Source organism: Sorex araneus, chromosome 2, assembly GCF_027595985.1.
Source record: "Sorex araneus isolate mSorAra2 chromosome 2, mSorAra2.pri, whole genome shotgun sequence".
NCBI lineage: Eukaryota > Metazoa > Chordata > Mammalia > Eulipotyphla > Soricidae > Sorex > Sorex araneus.
Window position 1 is genome coordinate 37,115,371 of NC_073303.1, and position 15,718 is coordinate 37,131,088.

Consider the following 15,718-nt stretch of genomic DNA (forward strand, 5'->3'; position numbering starts at 1 on the left):
TTAAACATTACTTTAAAAACTTAAAATTTTATGACACTTATAAAATATTTTCACATCATACTCAAAGTATAAATTCCTTTCTAGTCCAGGGCCAATACTTTTTTTACTGAACAAAACTTTTATTTGTTTCTGCACAGCCAGGATGGACCCTGCCTCCATACGTGGAAGGCCTGTGCCCTACCGCTGAGCCTTATCCCCAACTCACAGAACTAGCTTAGCTTTCCTGACTGGGAGAGGAGGCTAGATTGAATGTCTGGAATATTGCTCAGTGTAGACATTCTAAGGCCTGGGAATGTTGTTCAGTGTAGACTGTCTTTCCTGCAGATAAAAGAGCATGAGTTTGACCCCGGGCACCATCCCACATGCCTCGTCTGATCCTGGTGACAATGTCTTGTATGATCCCCGGCCCCAAAACAAAAAACAGTTCTGTCTTTGACACCACAACCAAGTGTTCAGGAGCGCCACAAATAAATGATGTTACCTAAGTGATGTTACAACTGAAAGGTGTGTGAGCACTGCGAGCAAGTGTGCGACCCTGGCAAGCACCACAACCAAGTGTGTGAGCACTGGTGAAGGCACCTACTGGAGCGAAAACAAAGGGAAGGAAAGGGACAGAGATAAATCAGCAATAAAAGAATCTTTTAAACCGCCTTCTTACAAACATCAGACATCACAAGACAGTGAACCATACCCAGGGGCCAGTGAGATGCCTTAGCTCAAAGGGCCGGGGCGCAGGCTGTGTGTGCAGCAAGGCCAGCACAGGGCCCCAGGGGTTTCCCTTCGCAACTCTCCATCCGGCTCCAGATCCTGACCCTAGGACAGCTCTGAAGGCACCTTCATCCCATGGCAATCTACTTTCGGCCAACCTTCTACCTGGGCCAAACTAATTTGGGCAGATCTATATTGGACCTATCATCTATCTTGGGCCAATCTATCTTGGACCCATAACTCCTCCTCCTCCGGGTCAGCATCTCAGCCTGAGTCAGACCACCGCCGGACCCCTGCAAAGTAGGAGCGAGCAGGGCAGCGGCGCCCCCGTGTGGCCATAGCGCAGAAAAACAACTCAGTCGGAATTGCGCTTTCTAGCAGGGAGCTCTCCATAAGCTCTTACCTGTGCACACTAGGGGGCGCCCTGTGGTATCTGCTGAAACTCACTGTGGCATCTGGCTTTTGATGTCTTTGGAGATGTGTTCCTGAGTCTCTGAAGCAAGGCCAATAAGAGTTTACAGGGTGGGCTGGAATTGGTTTGTGGGGGTGACTGCCAGTGCTTCCACGTGGTGGGAAGCAGGCCAAACCAACTCCGTGAAAGCCTGAAGATTTTAGTCACAAAACCCACATACCCGAATTTTACCACAATCTGTTCAGCATGCGGGAGTTCAAGATTTTCCATGGCTTTTGGTCTCTGTTGAGATTTATATTGGGTCTCTGAGATAAGGCCAATAAATGAGTTTATATAGCTGAGTCAGAGGTGGTTTGTGGGCATGGCTCCCACATACCTAAATTTTGACTGTTTAATATCTTGGTAAACATGGTCCAATTTGTTGGGATCCAGCCAAATGCACAACGGCAATTTTAGGGTGTCAGGAAGCCTGAAGACACCGCCAGGTTGCTGATGCCCTAGCCCTGCAGGTACAGGTTGACCCATTGTCGGCATCATACCCCCCAGGAGAAAAGATACCAAAATTCTTTTTCCATCTAGAATAAGACCCCTTAACACTGATGGGAGAATGAAAAGACCCAGAGAAGGGGAGCAAGGCCTGTGCAGCCTGGTGGCATCAGCCCTGGGCCTTGAGTTTTCAGATTTCCAGATTTGGGAGGTAGCTTGTTATAACACATATTGTAAAATTTAGTTCAATTTGCTTGTTACAACACCCAGACTGTGAGGACCCCTGAGCACCCCTGGGGGCAGTCCTGAAGCACAGAGTCTGGGGTAACCCTGAGCACAGCAGGGTGTAGTTCCCCCGCCTGCCCCAAATGAGCAGATACCAAGAAAGGGAGAGACCCTGCAGGAGCTCCACAGATAACAGCTCCTGAGACATGGGGAAGGTCTGTGTGTCCTTAGTGACAGTAACCGCACCCTTGCGCCTCTGCCAGCTTTTCTGTACTTTCCACTGGTCTGCTCCATGCCCTGTCCTGCTGCCCCACGTGGGTCTCTAAGCCCAGCAGAGTCCAGTCCTTCCCAGTCACTCTCTCACCTCTGAGCGCTGCCCCACTGTCTCCTCCCTCTGCCAACCAGTCAGTCCCTCCCCATCGCCATGCTCAGATGATGAGTTTATCTTATGTTCTATTCTGATTTGGGGGTTTTGGGTGACATCTGGCTGTACTCAGGGATTAGTCCTGGTGGGGTTCAGGGGACCATATGGGGTGTCAGGGATAGAACCCTGGTCAGTGGTGAACAAGGCAATCACCTTATTCACTTTCCAATCTGTCTGGTCCCTATATCACTTTCACCCCGTATAAACAGAGTCTGAGGAGGGAACAGCTCCGTAATCTCCCCACTCTCTCATCTGGACCTGGATGCTCTTCCCCCCCAGGGAGGGCAGGACAGCAATGGTCCTGCCCTGTCCAAGGTCCCCTCAGCTTTGAACAGGATTAGACCCTTAAAGAGATACTAAATAAATCAAAACAAACGCTTCCACGTTACCTCACTGTCAGCCCCATGTCCTCTCCCACCTGCTGTCTCATGTCTCCCACACTGGGTGCCCAAAGGGAGCCCCGGGCTCACCCATGGGAGCCTGGATCCCCGCTTACTGCATCCACTTATGATCCTCATTAACACTCCAGACTTGAGTCCATATCTCACTAACAAAATTGATATTTTATTTTTACCAAATGGATACTAAACACATGATTTCAGAATCCTAATATGTGTATAAGGCTTTAGGTCCCAATATTCATGCATCCCCTTTTCCTGAAACAACAGAGTTTTACCCTCATAATTACTGCTCATAATTAACTGATACAATTGTTGCAAATATCAGCCCTACATATTTGGATAAAGCTTATTATTTCCACATATGTGACTTAAATAACAGATTAAAGGCAAGAAAAATATGACAATTCAGCTAGCATCTGATGAGACAGAGAAGACGCTTTGAATACATACAATGTAAAGGATTCACTCTTCCACAACACCATTGATGTTCTGAATTAGTTTTGTCCTTTTTCCTTCCTATTTTGGGGTGGGGACTTCCAAACAGTGCTCAGAAGGCCTCTGAGCGAGCTTCAGGTTCTCCAGTGCCACACCAGTGGTGCTCTGAGGCCCGTGTGTGCCACACAGAACCAGCTGCTTGTGCCCCTTAGCCCCTGAAGCACTTTTTTTGAGGGGAGACTTTCTGCAAGCACCATAATTTACAAAGTTCTTTATTATACAGTTGTTTCAGGAAGTCCATGTTCCAAAGCCAATTCCACCACCAGTGTGACCTGCCCTTCACCAAAGTCCCCAGTTTCCCACCCAGCCCCTCAGCCAACCTCGTAAGCAGACACAAAGAAATTTAGTTCAACACATGCTTGTTACAACACATGCTACAACATAAAATTGGTCCAGCATTAAATAATTTCATTACAGTGGCATTTCTAGCTGGGATGAACAAGGTGGCGCTTGAGTTCTAGCTCTCTGAGGTTGCACAGGTGACCTAGCTCTGATGGACACTGTGGTTTGCAATATCCTACACAACGTTTTGTCAAACCTGCTGTTTTCCTACTGGGCTGGGGTCAGGTGGCTCAAATTACTATGGAATGTGGTGTCGCTCCAGAAGCTGGAAGCATTTGGTGGCTTGGCAGCTTGATGAGGTTCAGGTGTGGAGCTGGGCCATTTCTATGCCTGAAACTTTGGGTGTGGGTGGGAGCTGTTGGCCCTGGGCAGGGGAGGGTGGCTGGGGTGTTCGGGGAATCTGCCCAACCCCGTTCTGAGGAGGGCCCAGAGCCCAGCCCTGACTGGTCTACATGGAAGATTTAGAGCTTGGCATTTTTCTCAAGATTACACGAAGAACTGGGCCATTTCTCTGCTGAAAAAACAAAAACTGTTGGGGACTAGATAAATAAAGGAGATGGACAAGAGGTTCTTGTGGGATCACTTGGAACTTTATTGGAACTTTATGGGACCTTTATGGAACATTTCAACCCAGAATACTTGCAATAGATGTGAAATATGGCCCTGGCAAGGGGGGAGGTTAGGGGTGGGCCCTTTATCTGCTCTGTCTCTACTTCCACTCCTTAAAGAATCTCCCCTTGAGAAAGCCCATTACAAAGATGTTTATCCCCATGAACTAAGGCCCTTGCATGTGTAAAAGTCTATCTTTATATTATATATAAATATTATATTATATTATATATAATTCTTGGTATTTGCACAAAGAATGATGTTCTGGTGATTATGGATCCTAAGTAATAAATTTGATTCACAGAGAAGAGTCAGGACTAGTCCACAGGCTGTGAGCCCCTCACCGCATGCTTTTTGCTCACATTTCTGTCTCTTTCTTAGTTCGCATGGCTCCATGGATCAGGCCTACTCAGCTTGTGCTGGTCCCTGACAAAAATCTAATATGGTTTTTCTTCAAAGGACTTTCTAGGGCTAGTGAGATAGTATAACAGGTAAGGAGCTTGCCTTGCACCTTGCCAGAAATAGGTCCTATTGTCTGCATCCCATATGTTCCCCTGAGCGCTGCCAGGAGTGATTCCTGAGTACAGAGACAGTGAGCATCACTGGGTGTGACCGCTTGACCTCCCCCAAAGGACTTCCTGTTAGCATTAATCTGTTGTTGATATTATCCGAGTTGAAGCCATTTTCAGGCTTTAGCTGCAGGAGAGATATGACAGAAGGTAAAGTGCTTGCCTTGCATGTGGCCAACAGGGCTTTGACCCAGGGCACCACATATGGTCCCATGACCCGGCCAAGAGTGATCCCTGAGCACAGAGCCAGGAGTTACTACTGAGCGCTGCCAGGTGTGGCCAAAAGCCAAAAAAAAAAAAAATCGTCACCACCAACAATAAAGGGTCTCTAACTCAAATTCCTAGCAGGCAAACACTGACAGGCATAACCTGAACGCACAGACGCATCTCTGGGGTCCTCACGAACTTGTAAGATTGTAGCGAGATACTGAAATGAAAACCATGGAAAATCGATGAGTCAGTCTCAGCCCTGGACATGGGACACAGTGCGACAAAGATCAGGTGAGGGAGCAGGTGAGAGGGCGAAGACCCAGGTCCCAGGTGTGGTCCAGTGTCCCCAAGGTGGTGTTGGGGGCTGGAGATCAGACCTGGGGATTCCTGATCTCCTGAGTTTCACTTCTCCCTCCGCAACCTGTGTCAGCGCCTTCTGCCCGGATACTCCTGACTCGTCCCCAGTCCTCACTCCCATTGGGCATCGCTGTCTATTTCAGCCAATCAGCGTCCGCGACGCTCCCGTTTATGAACTGAGGGAAATCAGAAGTGAGTCAGAAACCGCCTGCTTCCTCCAGTATGTGGGACCTGCGACCCCTCCTGCTGCTGCTCTCGGGGGCCCTGGCCCTGACCCAGACCCGGGCGGGTGAGTGCGGGGTCGGGAGGGGAGTCGTTGCGGGAGGAAGGGTGGGGACTGCCAGGCACTGATGTGCAGGACCCCTGAGAAGGAGTTTCTCCGGTTCCCTGCCCGGATGCCCCAAATGTTCCTCCTTGTCCCCCCAACCTCAACTCCCCCCGCGCCCCTAAGTCTCGCCCTTCTCGGTCCCTCCCCCCTTCCCGTCTCCCGAGCCCCTCCCTTTCCCTCACCCTGGCCCCGGGGCGCGGGGGTCGGGCCGGGCCTCACCCCTTCCCCTCCCCCAGACCCCCACTCCCTGCGGTATTTCTACACCGCCGTGTCCCGGCCCGGCGGGGGGGGAGCCCCGCTTCATCACCGTCGGCTACGTGGACGACACGCAGTTCGTGCGCTTCGACAGCGACTCGGCGAGTCAGAGGAAAGAGCCGCGGGCGCCGTGGGTGGAGCAGGAGGGACCCGAGTACTGGGAGCGGGAGACGCAAATCTCCAAGAATAACGCACAGACTTTCCGAGTGGACCTGAACACCCTGCGCCGCTACTACAACCAGAGCGAGGCGGGTGAGCGCGGCCGGGCAGGGACGAGCCAACACGGGGACGGGCCGGGTCGCCCCGAGGCGGGTCCGAGCGTCCCCGAGGCTGAGGGACCCGCCCCGGACCCTTGACCGGGAGGCGCCGCGGGGACCGGGCCCCGGTTTCGTTTTCGGTTCTGGGTTAATCTGTGCGGGGGGGTCAGACTCTCACACCCTCCAGTGGATGTACGGCTGCGACGTGGGGTCCGACGGGCGCCTCCTGCGCGGGTATGATCAAGACGCCTACGACGGCGCCGACTACCTCGCCCTGAACGAGGACCTGCGCTCCTGGACGGCGGCGGCGGGCACGCAGGCTTGGAGAACCCAGCGCAAGTGGGAGCAGGCGGGTGGGGCTGAGCACACAAGGAACTACCTGGAGAACATCTGCGTGCCTTGGCTCCTCAGATACCTGGAGCACGGGAAGGACACGCTGCTGCGCGCAGGTACCTGATCCCGGTAGTGACGACCCCTGACCTTCCCTGGGAGGGGCGACTCCCCACAGGGGGCACATAGTGGGGTTCAGTGTCCGAACAGCGCCCCTTCTTCAGTCAGGAGAGGGACGGACCTGCCTGGTTTCCATGTTCTGTACCACAGAGACCCGCCCTCCCCTCAGGTCACCCTGTGTCCACAGGACCCTGAAGTTACTCAGGGTGTGTGTGTGTGGGGGGGGGGGAGCGGCGAGGAGAAGGAGCGATCTTCTCCTTCTTCTTCTCGTTGTTTCAACGAATATGGCTTCCCTGGGACCCGGCAGCCATCTGTGAACTCTCTCAGGTCTCAGCTCTGACTCCTGCTTCTCTCAGTCACTCACCCTCCACCCAGGGCAGGACAGTCACTGTCTCCTGAGAGACCCTAACCTCCTTCCCAAACCCTATTCTAGAACTTTCCAAGGAATTGGATTTTATCCAGTTTCTCAGCCCAGTTTGTGTCTGGATTTTTACCTCCTATTCCAAACCGATTATCCTGTTCGGCCTCATTGTGGAAGTGACCCACAGTGTGAATTTTCTCATTGTTCCTCCTCAGAAGCCCCCAGAAGCCACATCACCCACCACTCCTTCTCTGACCGGGAGGTCACCCTGAGGTGCTGGGCCCTGGGCTTCTACCCTGCCGACATCACCCTGACCTGGCAGCGTGACGGGGAGGACCTGACCCAGGACACAGAGCTGGTGGAGACCAGGCCTTCAGGGGATGGAACCTTCCAGAAGTGGGCGGCTGTGGTGGTGCCTTCTGGAGAGGAGCAGAGATACACGTGCCGTGTGCAGCACGAGGGGCTGCAGGAGCCTGTCACCCTGAGATGGGGTGAGGAGGGGGACGGGGCACAGAGCCTGTTCTCAGGGAATCAAGGTTGGCCCCTCTGGGGAACTGTTGAGGGTCAGGCTGGGGCTGGGGGTCAGACCCTCTCCTTCCTCCCTTCCCAGAGCCCCCTTCTCAGCCCACCATCCTCATTGTGGGCATCATTGTCGGCCTGGCTGTCCTCGTGGCTGTGGTCACTGGAGCTGTGGTGGCAGCTGTGATCAGCAGGAGGAAGCGCTCAGGTAAGATAGGGGTGGGTTGGGGGGAATCTGTCCACCATGGCAGTTCTTGAGTCTTGTCCCACTTTGGGGGTCTCTCCCCATATTAGCTCTCCTGCTTCATTAGCAAAGCACCGCCCGCCCCTGTGCTGTTGCTCACACTCCCCTGTGTGTGCCGCTCTCAGGTTTGCTCAGGAAAGACACTTTCACCTCCATAAGCTGGGGATGAACCTGGTTCCCAGGGTCCCAGGTCACAGGGACTGTCCCTGTGAGCACAAACCGCCAGGAGAGGCTGGTCCTTCCAGGAGCATCTTTTTCCCGCATGTTTCCTGGTCCTGCCCTCAGTCTTCTAGTTCTGATGCTTCTCTGGGGTCCAGGCCTAGAGAGCTGCTCTGTGGGCTCAGGACCCAGTGCTCTCCCCAACCTTCCCTGGATGTTTCCTTCCCGCAGGTGAGAAAGGAGGACAGTACACTCAGGCTGCAAGTAAGTGTGGGCAGGGCTGGGGCCCTGGAATCCTGGGGACAGAGACCGGAGCCCACAGGAGCTCCCGCACCCCTAGTTCCTCCTCTAGTCCCACCCCCTGGGCTCTGACCTTGTCCTGTTTGTTCCTCCCCAGACAGCGACAGTTCCCAGGGCTCGGATGAGTCTCTCACAAAACCTAGAGGTGAGACTCGAGGCTGGAGTGGGCGGGATTGGGCAGAAGGGACAGGACTGGGTTGGGGGGGTTCTTTGAGTGGGATGCTGGGAGCTTGCTCAGGATGTCACCACTTCTGTCACTCACCTAAGTCTACTCATTCTTTTCTCTCACAGTGTGAGACAGCTGACCCGCTGGGTTTCCTCTCAACCCAAAGTTGTGACTCAAGAACTGCTGATTCTCCTTCTGCCCTGGGACCTGAGAGTGTGTGTGTGTCCTGTCACATACTGTGATGGGGGAGACTGACCCACCCCTGCCCACTGGGCCCTCCGCACTGGCCTGCGTTTTCTTCCCTGATGCTCTGGGCTGTGCCAGCAGAGACAGGACTCAGCTGTCTCCATCTGTGTGAGCTTCTTTTTTTTTTTTTTTTTTTTTTTTTTTTTCTTTTTGGGTCACACCTGGCGATGCACAGGGGTTACTCCTGGCTCTGCACTCAGGAATTACCCCTGGCTGTGCTCAGGGGACCATATGGGATGCTGGGATTTGAACCCGGGTCGGCCGCGTGCAAGGCAAACGCCCTACCCGCTGTGCTATCTCTCCAGCCCCCTGTGTGAGCTTCTTGTTTTCCTGAATAATGTTTCTCCCTTACTGAAATCAGCATCTGGTTTGCATTTTTCTAATTCCTGTTTTGTGGGGTTGAGGGTTAATAAAGAAAATCCCTGAAATTTGAGAAGAAAAAAATTAAAATCTTGAGACCTTCCATGTGTTTTCTGTTTTGATTTGAGTCTGTCCCACCTGTGACCAGAAAGGCTGTGAGGGAAAGGGAGGGGACAGAGGTGTGCCCAGTCTGTCTCTGTCTCAGTCATTGTGGGCTTTGATGCACCTCTAACTCCTTTGTTGCTTTCTGGGGAGGCGGGCACAATCCTGGTTCTGCACTCACGGGTCACTCCTGGCAGGCCCAGGGAACCATATGGGATCAGATCCAGGTTGGCCACATGCAAGGTAAGCGCCTCCCCCTGCACTGTCGCTCAAGGTCACTCTAACCCCTGTGTTTTTCCCTAAAATCCCAGTGTGTTACTCTATTTAAAAAATTTCTACATTCTATATCCCAGAGATTGTGTGACCCACAACAAACCCCAACACATGACAACATAATATCTTATTGTAAATTTTAACTTCAGTTTACACACAAGTGTCAATTGCCTCACACTGCAAGTGTTTCTCTTGGGCAGAGCCTCACCCATGAGTAAACTTTCTCCTGGACCTGGAGGCTGCATTTGTAGCCGCCCAACATGTCTTACTTCACACCACTAATATTCCAAGAGTAGCGTATTAGTTGGGTTTAAAGTAGAAGGCAACCAATCTTAGAAGGAAAGATATTTTTACAGACATTTATATACATATGGACTGGACTGGGCCTCTTCCGCCCAGATTTCCCATTTTCCAGTAGCTAGGTGGTCACATCCAGGGACTGCCCCCAGCGCCATGTAATCCCACCAACGGCCAACATTCAAAGACTTAAACCAAGCTCCCAGAAGAGAGCAACGCAGAGAGTCTCTTGCCCAAGCGCCTGGCAGTCTTCCCCGTGGCCCCTCGAGAGGATTGGCTTCAGCTTCCCTCCCCGCCCGGAGCAGAGCTCCTGTGGTCGAAGACCCCCAGAGCCTAGCCACAGCCATGCTCAAGGTCCCTCTCCACACGTTCAGATGAGCCTCACGCATGAAGGTACCGGCAGAGGAACCCAGGTGTGTGGGACCCGGGGCTGAGACCTCCAAGCCTGTTTGTATCAGGACTGGGCCTCTTCTGCCCAGATTTCCCATTTTCTAGTAGTTAGGTGGTCACAACCAGGGACTGCTCCGGGCTCTGTGTAATCCCACCATCAGCCAACATCCAGAGACTATAAAACCAAGCTCCTGGAAGCGCACAGCTGCAAAGTGGCCGTGTAACATCTTATAACCTAGTTCTCCCTCTGGAAGAACCTGGCAAGCTACCGAGAGTTTCCTGCCCTCATGGGAGAGCCTAGCAAACTCCCCATGGTGTATTCATATGCCAAAACCAATAACATGATGGGTCTCATTCACCTGACCCTGAAAGAGCCTCCAATGCGATATAGTAGGGAAGGTCGAGTAAAGAGAGGCTTCTAAAATCTCAGGGCTAGGACAAATGGAGACGTTACTGAGACCACTCAAGAAATTCGATGATTGATGGGATGATAGAGATGATGATATATACATATATGTCCATATATAAAATATTAGAGAAGTGCTTACTTAATGGCCCCTCTGTGAAATGCAATAATCTTCACACATGTTCCTCTAAGGAAACTTTCTTGGAACATTTTCAGCAGTTTATTCATAACAAATAATACAAAATGTATTATTTCGATTCTACTTTGAGGCAGGGGTTCTGGTCCATATGGAAACATCTAAAATATGGTAGTAGGAACGTGTTATGGTGGTAGGATTGGTGTTCCAATATTAAATGTAATAACTATTTTTATTTGGACTACTTTATAAAAATAAAATAAAATAATTTTTATTAAAAATAAATTTTGGGGCTGGAGTGATAGTACAGCGGGTAGGGCATTTGCACGCGGCCGACCCGGGTTCGATTCACAGCATCCCTTATGGTCCCCTGAGCACCGCCAGGGATAATGCCTGAGTGCAGAGCCAGGAATAATCCCTGTGCATCGCCGGGTGTGACCCAAAAAGCAAAAAAGAAAATAAATAAATTAAACATAAATTTTAAAAAGCTGTGTTTGATGCAGTCAAAATGCCCTTCACTGCTCATGCGTGGCCTGTGTTTATGAAATGCATGGCTTAGTTATTTTTATCTTATTAAGTTTATTTCCTCTCCTTCTCTTCATTGTTGTTCTTAGTGATGCTGTGATGTCCGGAGGCTGGGCACATGCCTGACTGGTGTGTGCACGTTTCTAGCTGTGAGGCTCAACACGAGGTTGGTGGGACTTTCCCACGTGCTTGCTGGGGGTAGGGCACACTCCCAATTGAGGCACAAATTATACTTGCGGTCACTGTGGTGCCCACCACATGCCCACCAGAGGCCACAGCTCCTGTTCCTGGTATCCTACTCAATATGCTTCAACCCTGACACCATCTGCTAGAGATAAAAGACTCCATCTATGAAACTCTGCCACTCTGCCTTAGATGCCAGTCTCAAGTCCAGATTATTTCCTGTTTTACAACCAATCAGGAATAAATCTGAGGTTGCTATAGTTACCTCCTCAGGCTCAATTTTCTACAGTGACTCTAAGTACTTAGGAAACTTCTATGCCCACCACTTTGGCGACATGATAGAGTACAGAGGAAGATCCTGATAAAGAGATAGAGATGGTAAACCGCAGAAACAAAGGAGCTTCTGTTCCATAGAATGGGGGTTTACACCATCCAGTGTGTGGATCACTAACTGGCAGCACTCTGAACTGGATGCTAATGGAATGGAGTCTTCATCTCATAGGCATTTGCTCTATTTTCAGCTCTTCTCCATTTTCAAGAGGTGGAGTGGGGGCAGTGCACAGTATTCTTCGACCTTGATTCCCGGTGACCAGCTCTATTCAGGAGGCCATCCAGTGTTGCCTCATTAGAATAAAGATGCTCCTAATCCTCTCATCCCACTAAATTCATGAAGTTTCAGGAGCCCTGTGTCAGGAGCCACAGGCAATGGCCATATATTAGAACTGAATATGTATCTAAAGCTCTGACCACTGAGGAAATCCCAAGAGTTTTAAAGACTCTCCGTCAGAAATGGAAATGAAGCAAAAATGTGTGTGTCACTATAAACTTCAAAATCACAACCTCAGTTGAGATAATTGTGCAGAATATCAAGCTTACCCTCCACATCCCCTGTGTAAACACACAAAAGAGGAAGGGAAGAGAGGGCACCAGACCGGGCACAGGGCAATGGCGCTCTATCTCTCCTGTCACCCGCGTTCAGTAGTCTCCAGCCACTTCCCCCACCCCGGGGAGGTTTATGGCGATGATGAGGCAGGCGAAGGAAGGAACAAGGGCCAGGCTGGTTGGTCTCAGTTGCAGTTTATTCCAATCTCCTCTCTATACACTCCCGTCTCTCTCTTTTCTTCTTCCTCCCCCATGTTACTTCATTCTCCTTTTCCTCTGAATCTGTATCTTGATCTAGCTTTTCAAGATCTGACACTGGTCACTGGCCCCAGCTCACTCTTTCAGCCTAGTTAAATCCCCAAGAATGAGGGGTTGGGGCTTACACATAAGTGTAGTCACAATCAATAGGGGTAAAGTTCTTTCCCTCAGGGGATGCTTCTTCTAGGACAGATTCTCTTTCAGCAGGACACCCCACCCAAGAGCGGAATCCCATGGGTGTGTTTCTCCTCTCCTTGTCCAACTAACATACAAGTATTCATAATATCAATCATTTTGTATGCACACGGCAAGAGATACATTAAGCTTATAGAATTCTCTCCTGGGATCACCTAGATCTCAGACTACAGTGCTCAGGCCAGATTAGTCTTTCCTATCCCTAGCAGGGTCCTAGTCTCATTGTTGCTTTTTGATCATGACAATATTTGTCCATGACCAAGCTTTTAACTTATAGTTAAGCATGAGGCACTTTGGCCAGGCCCATCTTGACACCAGGGTAGCACATAACTCACCGCTTGCCCTGGGTCAGTCCCGTCCCTCATCGGGACCCTGCTTTTGGGGGTGCTAGGAAGTAAGGGCAGCTGAGGCTTAAATCGAGAAAGCAGATGCCCAGGAGTGAATAATATTCAAAGCCAATTAAATCCCATATTACAAAAGCACATTAACGACTGTCATTCTTTGTCCATACAAAAAAGGGCATTGCTTTAAAGTAAACTATTCAAAAGACATAAGGAGAGGAGAAAGACAATATGAACTTACAACATAAGTTCAGTGTCCTAGAAAGGTCTGACCTTACAAATTAACAGAGTCTGATTAGGGGAAAAGCTAATTAACTGGTTAGGGAAGAGAGCATAGAAGTGGTTACAGATAAACAAAGGAATGGGAGTGACTGGGGACCATCTTGATGGGCGAGACCTGATATACCTAAGCTCCTTGTGGCAAGGGGAACAGGACATACCAATGTTGTCTAAAATTGTTTAGAGATTATTACCAGATAAAGCTAAAGTCTTTATAGCAAGGGAGAAAGGACAAACCAATGATATCCTACAATCCCCCACTTTCACATAAAATTTCTGCCTTGGCTAAGTCCACACATTTCTGGAGTGACCCACTCAATTGTATTTGCAACTGCCCTTCAGTTCTCTCTGCCCATCCTCTAAAATTATTTTTAGAATATACTTTAAAAAGCTAATATATAAAGCCATTATCTGCTGGTTAATAATCCTAGGACTCATACTTTTATAGGGAATCTATGATAAAATTCCCTTCTTAGGGCTCCCCCTAAAAAATTCCCTCTGAGTGTGACTTCATCTTGGCTTCTACTTAGAGGATGTAGACTGGACTACCAAAGCTATTTCTGTTGCTACACCAACACCAATGGTTGATTCAATGCTTTAACTCCTTGTTCCCCTAGATTCTTCCATCACCATCTGATTTCACTTGGTTTTGGTTTTATCTCTTTGAGCTAATAGACAATTGTTCTCCCAAGCCACCAATTTTAGGATTATTTGTTACAAAGTAATAAGTATTAATAAAGTTTTCCTGTTTCTGCTGTTCTATAGGTATTACTTACATCGACTTTGTTTCCAGAGCTTTGTCACTGTTATTCATATCAGCTTTAGATTCTTCTCTACTACTTCTTCCTTTTACTTTTTTAAATGTATTTTTCACTCTTCCCTTCATTGACATTATAATGACGGGTGAGAAGTGTGTGCCTGTAAGTGTGTGTGTATGTGTGTGTATCTTGGATACAACTGTCAGAAACATACTGTTAACATGTGATGTAAAAGGGGATATATTTTGAGGAAATAAATAATACACGAGTGACAGAAATGTAAATTTACCAGTAAAAGAGAAATAAGAGGCTGGAGCAATAGCACAGCCGGTAAGGCATTTGCCTCACACGCTGCTGACCCAATTTCAATTCCTAACATCCCAATGGTTCCAGAACACTGCCAGGAAAATTCCTGTGAATGAGCCAGGAGTAGCCCCTGTGCAACGCCGGATGTGACCCAAAAAGAAAAAAAAAGGGAATACATGGTAATCTTTGCAAATTTTTCTCCTTTCATACTAAAATAACAGAGGGCATATTTCACATTTTTAAAATATTTTCCCTTCATTCAATAAAAAATTAGTTCAGTGTATTATAAAAAATTAATACTAGCATCTTTACTCTCAAGAATGGCTTATAAAATAGTAAAGAGTGATTTAATTGGGCTAAACATAAAAATTGTGTTCTAGTCAAGTCTTTTTTTTTTTACTGAATCATCATGAGAAAAGTTACAAAGCTTTCAGGTTTAAATCTCAGTCATACAATGATCAAAAACTCATCCCTTCACCAGTGCACATGTTCCATCACCAAGAACCCCAGTATACCTCCCATCCCACCCCAACCCCCCCCGTGTGATTTTCACTTTAATTCTCTTTACTTTGATTACATTCAATATTTCAACAGAAAACTCGCTATTAATATTTGGATTTTACCCCAACAATCAAACCTGCTGAAAAGGTATCATTTGATAATATGTTTTCCATTGCTGAGAATGAAGAGCATATGAGGTTTGGGATTTCTGGTATTTTAGTAATTAAGTCCATCAAAAGAAGTTACAGAAAGAACATTGAGGTAGCAAGGCATGTACTGTTTCCTTGTGTCTGTAAATCAGTGGATTTAGGATTCTGGAAAGAGATACAGAACCAAAACTGTAACCAAAACCTTTCCTGGAATAAGAGCATCTGGGTTTGCATCCCAAAGACAAGCTGGGCAAGATTCTGGAATCTACATCCCAAAGACTAGGCTGGGCTAGCACCTGGAATATGCATGTCAAAGACCAGGCTGGGCTAGCACCTGAAATCTGGATGTCAAAGACAAGCCAGGCTTCTGTGAGAAAGGAAAACTAGCTATTTCAGTAAACAAAGTATTTACTGAAGGCAGCTTAAAGGAAAAGATGTTTTGCTTCATCCAAGCCAGTCAGGACACATGAGAAATCTCACCCATTTTCATGGGCCTTATGTTCCTGCCCTTGTGAGGTGCAGTTTACATAGGCTCATGCTGATGGCTCAGTCCCAGCCCAACACTTATCACCTGTGGATAGATCAACAAGATTAAAACTCAGCAAGGAAACACTGGCTTTGAAGGAAAAAATAGAAGAGAGAGGGTCAATAGATGTGTACAGGGCTTTACATCCCCCCAAAACAAATACTCATTCTTTTCCAGTGCACACAGAACATTTTACAAAATAGATCACTTTCTGGGTCACAAAACATACCTTGAAAGAATCAGGAAGATAGAAATTGTATCAACTGTCTCCTCAGACCATAATGCAATGAAGATAGAAGTTAATCACACACAGACTGTGAGAACCAAA

General features: G+C 48.6%; 1 pseudogene; it reads left to right on the forward strand.

Moving 5' to 3' along the window:
* The first annotated feature begins 5,460 nt into the window (after positions 1-5,460).
* LOC129398785 (class I histocompatibility antigen, Gogo-B*0103 alpha chain-like) lies at positions 5,461-8,407 on the forward strand (annotated as a pseudogene).
* Positions 8,408-15,718: the final 7,311 nt, after the last annotated feature.